The sequence below is a fragment of the Rattus rattus genome, chromosome 2 (genome assembly GCF_011064425.1).
Source record: "Rattus rattus isolate New Zealand chromosome 2, Rrattus_CSIRO_v1, whole genome shotgun sequence".
Lineage (NCBI taxonomy): Eukaryota > Metazoa > Chordata > Mammalia > Rodentia > Muridae > Rattus > Rattus rattus.
This window is the reverse complement of record NC_046155.1, coordinates 12,762,973-12,769,398: the sequence shown is the minus strand read 5'-3', so window position 1 is coordinate 12,769,398 and position 6,426 is coordinate 12,762,973.

Sequence of the window (6,426 nt, the reverse complement as noted above, 5' to 3'; positions counted from 1 at the left end):
TTGCTTCACAGTACTGCAGTCCATTCAGTAGGTACAAATACAAGGAAGACCACAATGAGAGCACGTACTTTTACCAGAATGGTATCTGTTGTGGTTTTTTTGAATGAGAATGTTCTCCACAGGCTCATAAGCTTGAATGTTTAGACTCCAGCTAATTTAACAATTTGGGAAGGCTTAGTGTAACAGAATTTTAGCAGAGCTATTGTATCTGTCATGAATGCTCTAGTGAAGGCCCTCGACTTTGCAGTTGTCTTTTATAAATAGTCAGTGATTGTTATCTGAGGCTTATGGAGTTGCTTTTCTGAAGGATTCACAGAGTCTTTGCATATCTCAGTCCCAAGACATACCTGGCAAATACCTAGATCAGACAAGAGGTTTTAGTATGTGGAATTTGACTTGCTAAAAGAACTTTTTGTGTAACAGTGAAGAGGCTCTGCAAACAAGTCTGGAGTTGTGTGTCCTTCAGAGCTGACCTACCCGCTGCCCTGAAGCCTAAATTCATCCTACAGTGTCTCTTTCTTTGATCAGTCAGCCATCTTGCATAACCCACATAACTGACATTTGACACCCAACGTTGTGGGGCTTGGGGAAAAAAGGGGTCTGGACAATCCAGGACTGGAGATAAAGTAACACTCACAGAATCGACCCCAGGATTGTGCAGGGACATGGAGAATCCCCCATTTCATGAGCAGTAAAATGCTTGTTAAAAAGAAAAGCATTAACTGCACATTCATGACAAATACTTCAGGTACAAACAGGAAGGCTCCTGAGACAAAGAATAAATCAAAGAGGGGAAATGTTTGATCAAGGCCTACAAATAGAGAGGCTCCAAAAACAAAAAAATAAAAGCAGAAAAAGGACCTCTCCTCGGTAGAAATGGAGGAAGGAAAAAGGCTCTTCCTGGTAGAGAAAGGAAAGCAGTTATTAATTGGAAACCAATGAAAATGACAAATCTGAAACCATTTAAAGAAGCAGCGGTGCCATATAAAATGATCAATCCTATGTAAGAGAGAATTTAAAAAACTGTTCTACTCAAATATAGCTATTCCAAACAATTGGGAGGAATTAATGGCAGCTAGAACACAGAGGTCAATGGCTGAGAGCTATCTGTCAGCTCTTGGCCAAAGACTCCACACAGCAGAGCAGCAACATTTGAATTTCAAAGAACTGTGGGCTGGGCTCCAATGCTGCAGCTTGAGCCAGCATAGCTGGTCCAGAACTTAGAATTTGTTTCTTTGCTTGATTTTCATGTTTTTGTTTTTGTTGTTTTTCCCTCGTAGCAAGAATAACTAATAATAATGGCTCCTTCATGAGAGAGAAAAAAAGAATTAAAACAAGCCAAACTTCTAATACAAAACCAATCACAACCAGGGCATGAAAAAGCACTAAACTAATACTGTTTTAATTTTCAAAAAGTATTAGTTGTTCATTAGATGAAGGATATTCTCTTGATTGTCTAATTGATCTTAAATAAATGTTTAATTTTCATAGTAAATAAACTGAAAGAATAAAATTCACAGTTTTGAACTGTATCACTGGGTGTTGAGATTTGGATATGCTCTTTAGGTTGCCTTGTGAAAACTCTTGGTTAAATTCTAAAAAATGTAACACCCGAAACAAAACAAGTTATTAGCTTACTAAATTATGTGGATGTTAAGGTAGCAGCTCATAGAAATAATCTCTTACTGATAAAAAAAAAAGAGCCCAAACAAATATTAATTGAATCTTTGTTTTTTAAGGATGTTAGCAAGCATCCTTTCAAGCCCTTGAAAGCTCAGTGAGTTCCTTTAGAGAAATGACTGGTTATAAAGCACAAAAGATGAACGTAATTCAAAGTCCATACTCTTCAGTCCAAAAATCAAAGTTATATGCTATTCTGATGGTTTTATCAGACTTTAATAAATCTATTAATATAGTTATTAATTCTCAATGTTATATTGCATGTATAAATTGATAAACTTACTCCTGATAATTCAAGACTAGCTTTGCTATTCATGAAACTAGAACAAGTAATTCAGGTCAGGAATTATCCACTTATATCATTCATATTCTGTCTCACACTGGGTCATAACAAAAGGAAATAAAGAAATTGATTAATCATTGAATAGAAATGTGTTGAAAACTTCAAAGTTTCGTTAAAAAGACCACACTAATAATAAAGGCTTGAAAATTTCTTTCCATTATCTGACAGGCATATTTATAACATATTTAAAACGGTTTTACTTGTTCCTTGTATAATCAAATTCCTTTACCTGTGAGAAGTAATACTAAAAGTACACAAAGAAATGAAATTTGACAAATAGATGCACTTCATTTCACAGAATTTGGAAAATGAAACAATATGCATCATACTACTGATACATATTGATACATGGGTTTCCACCAGCATCTGCTTTGGGTTCTGAAAAGGATAATTCTGTAATTACATATTTATTGGAAGCAATGTCTATAATGGGCATATTGATACAAATAAAAACTCCTAATGCCCCTGATTATGTTTCCAGTAAAAGGAAACTATTTTTGCATGTTGTAACATAAAGCACATCACAGAGATACCATATAATACTACAGGATAAGCAATTGTTGAAAGATCTAATAGTACTCTAAAAGAGATTTTTTTTTAAACAAAAGCAGATATGAGGGCTTTCGGGATAGCTTGCATAATGCTTTACTAATTTTAAATTTCTTAAATTATGCTGAAGCAGGGACAACAGCTGCTGAGAGGCATTGGATGGTGGGAAAAGTGCTGAATTGAGTCAGCCCGTGTACTGCAAGGATGTTTTACCATCTGAGTGGAAGCCAGGGAAGGCGTTTATGATGGGGGCGAGGTTGTGTTTATGTTGCTGCTGGGGATGAGAGGTTGTGGATACCATTGAAATTGATAAGAGAAGTTTCTTGGATGCTTTGGCTGCTGATATTGAAGGATCCTAGGGACTTTTGTCAGCTTTGTACCCACCCCACCTTGGGGCAAGTCTAGGCTAGGTTCCAGCTTCCCGCCTCCAGTCAGGGCTAGGCCTAGTTTCATTCTCCACCCACCGTTCTCAAAAGGAGCAGGAACATTCTTGAAAAAATCCAAGTATATACTGACTGATAGTTACCTGACTCTCTGGAGTTGAATTCAAATGCATGTCATAATCTGCCCATAGGCTAAATGGGTCTTATACATGAATAACACGACTCTGGGTAAGAAGAGAGATTGAAAGCACTTGAAATATATTGTTGATCTTTCTACTTGCAGACAGCTTAAGAAATTGTCTGATAAAGAGGAAAGAATAAGTTGATTGGCCAGGAGAACCTTGTAATGCTAGAACTTTGTTCCCTGCTATGCTGTTTGTGGTGACTGTTAAGGTAACACATAACAGGGACCAACCATACACATTGGACCTATATTCCTAAACCTTCACTTAACATAGCAGTAAGTTGAGGAGATATGAATACCCCTGTGATAGTTAATGGATTTTCTTGGCTACCTAGTCCTTATCATCACTGAGGACCTGCTAAAACCTATGGAGGAGGGTAAGGACATCAAAACTTATACTCTGGGAGTGCAAGAGAATTCCTTTTTGTATGGTGTGATGGTCAGTATATGCAGGGAGTGGCACTGTTAGGAGGTATGGCCTTGTTGGAGTAGGTGTGTCACTATGGTCATGGGCTTAAGACCCTCACTCTAGCTGCCTGGCAGTCAGTCTTCCACTAGCAGCCTTCAGATGAAGATGTAGAACTCTCATCTCTTCCTGCACCATGCCTGCCTGGATGCTGCTATACTCATTACTTGATGATAATGGACTGAACCTCTCAACCTGTAAGTGAGCCCCAATTAAATGTTGTCCTTTATAAGAATTGCCTTGGTCATGGTGTCTGTTCACAGCAGTAAAACCCTAATTAAGACATATGGGTAATGGAACTCAATGTCTAAATACAACTTTCCAAGTGTGGTTATCTATAGTTAATACTACCTAGGATTTTCATAATAAATTTTGTATGCTTTATGCATCTCGTTTTAAGAGAAAGAGATTTTGTGAGATGTGGGTTACCAACAAGGAATCTAGCTGGATATATTGTCCACAATATAAAAGTGAGAACCCTCCATGCTTGCTAATGTCTCCCACTGAGAAGTCTTTGATTGGAGCTGTTATGGGTTCCAGAAAAATATTCTCACCCAGAATTGAGATAACAGTGGTATAATTTAAGTGAAACTGTGGAAATTAGTTTTATTGTTTATGAACTTATTGAATGACATGGAGTTGGAATGTTAAAGCCTCTCTTGAAATTTTACAATTCAGTTCAAACTAATTTGTGGAAATTAGTAAGTGCCTTTTGCCCCTTTAAAGCATGGAAAGGAAAAGTAAACATTAATGACAGTAAGTCCTACTTTGTGTACAAAGTATACAGTAAGTATGCTTTGTCTTTTAGATTAAAGTCAATTGTTTGCAGTATGTGTACCTTATTTGTTACTGAAAAGGTCTGTATAGTGGGACCCTAATAATTATAGTATCATTTGTGAACTCTGTATTCTTCATACCTGTGTTAATACTAGTATGTCTTTAGCTATAACTTCTGAAAGTTTGTACAGCCTTAGAGCACGTCCAGCAGTCTGGATACTGGTGAAGGTGTCAAGGTCATGGCAAGACTCAACCTGTGATGATTCTAGTACAGAAGCTCCTTAAAGAATATTAAGAAGTACTCATTGGATGGTTGGACTGATTGTTGCTGTAATTCTGGGAATAATTGCGTTAACTGTCACTGCTGCTACAGCTGGACTGGCACTTCATAAAGACATTAAAACTGCCGATTTAATTAGAGACTGGCATGGGCATTCTACAGAACTTTGGACTCTACAGACTAGAACATATAGTGAGACAGTGAAATAGCTGATTTGAGACAAGCTGTAATTCTAATGGGACATCGGTTAGGAATATTGAGGGAGTAAATAAAATTAAAATGTCATTAAAATGTTACATCTTATTGTATTGCATCTTTAAGATTTAATGATAGCAGTATAACTGGGGAAAGGTTAAAATGTATTTGTTGGGTCATCTTCATTCTTCTCAAATGATTTATGATTTACAACAAGAAATTAAGGAAACTTTCTCAAAAAGGTTACCTGATGTAACAGGAATGGATACTATGGGAAGCCTTGCGGATATTGGAGCTTCATTTAATCCTGTGCATAATTTTAATAGATTTCTTGTTCTAGAGATTTTTATAATTATAGTATCATTAGGAAAGCATGATGATGTTTTTGCTGTAATAATTCTACTGGCTTTAAAATATATTGTGGCTTCTTTGCATAAGATTGTGAAGCAACAGGCTAGACTTGAGGCTGTCTTTGTGTGACTGCATAATCTTTAACATATATATATATATATGTATATATATATATATTCCTCAACATATGAAATATAGCTTAAATAAAATGGGAAATGTAGCAGAATTTTAGCAAAGCCATTTGTATCTGATATGAGTTCTGGAATGATGGCACCTGGGCTTTGAAGCCCTTTGAAAATAGTCAGTGGTTGTTATTTGAGGTTTATGGACTTGCTTTTTTTTTTTTAAAGATTCACAGAACCTTTGCATAACTTAGTCCTAAGACATACCTGGCAAACCAGGAAGTCTCCTATGGCTGAGAATTGCTTAAGTAATGTTTCCTTCACACATCACCTAGATCAGATAAGAGGTTTTGGGATGTGGAAATTGGCTTGCTAAAGGTGCTTTTTGTGTAATAGTAAGGAGGCTCTACAAAGTGATTGAGAGTTCACTTCTTCAGAGGCTGATCCACTTGCTTCCAAGAAGACTAACTTCATCCTGCAGTCTCTCTCTTTCTTTGTTTGATCAGTCATCTTGCATAACTCAGAAAACCTACAGATTAAAAGGGGTGGCCTTGTTGGAGTAGGTGTGACCTTGTAGAAGATGTGTCACTGGGCTAAGCTTTGGGTTTAAAAGCTTATGACAGGCCCAGTTTCTCACTGCCTACTATTTGCAGATCAGGAGGTGAGCTCTCAGGCACTAAAACTATAAGAAAGCCACAATTAAATATGTTCTTGTATTAGTGTTGCCTTGATCATAGTGTCTCTTCACAACAATAGAACAGAAACTAAAACAGATGCTTTGAAAAAGATTAACCAAAAAAAGAAAGAAAGAAGAAAAAAAAAGAAAAGGAAAGAAAAGAAACAAGTGTACTGAGGTGAAGAGACACCATGACCAAGGCAATTTATAAAAGACAGCATTTGATTGGGGATTTGCTGACAATTTCAGAGGGTGTGAGTCCATGAGCATCATGGTAGGAAGCATGATGAGCAGTCATGGTGTTGGAGCCATATCTGAGAGCTCATATCCATAAGTAAGTGGTGTCTAGGAATGCTGAAAGTGTAGTAAGAGTAGATGATGCTTCTTCTGAAAGATAGAAAGAAATCAGACATGAAATTA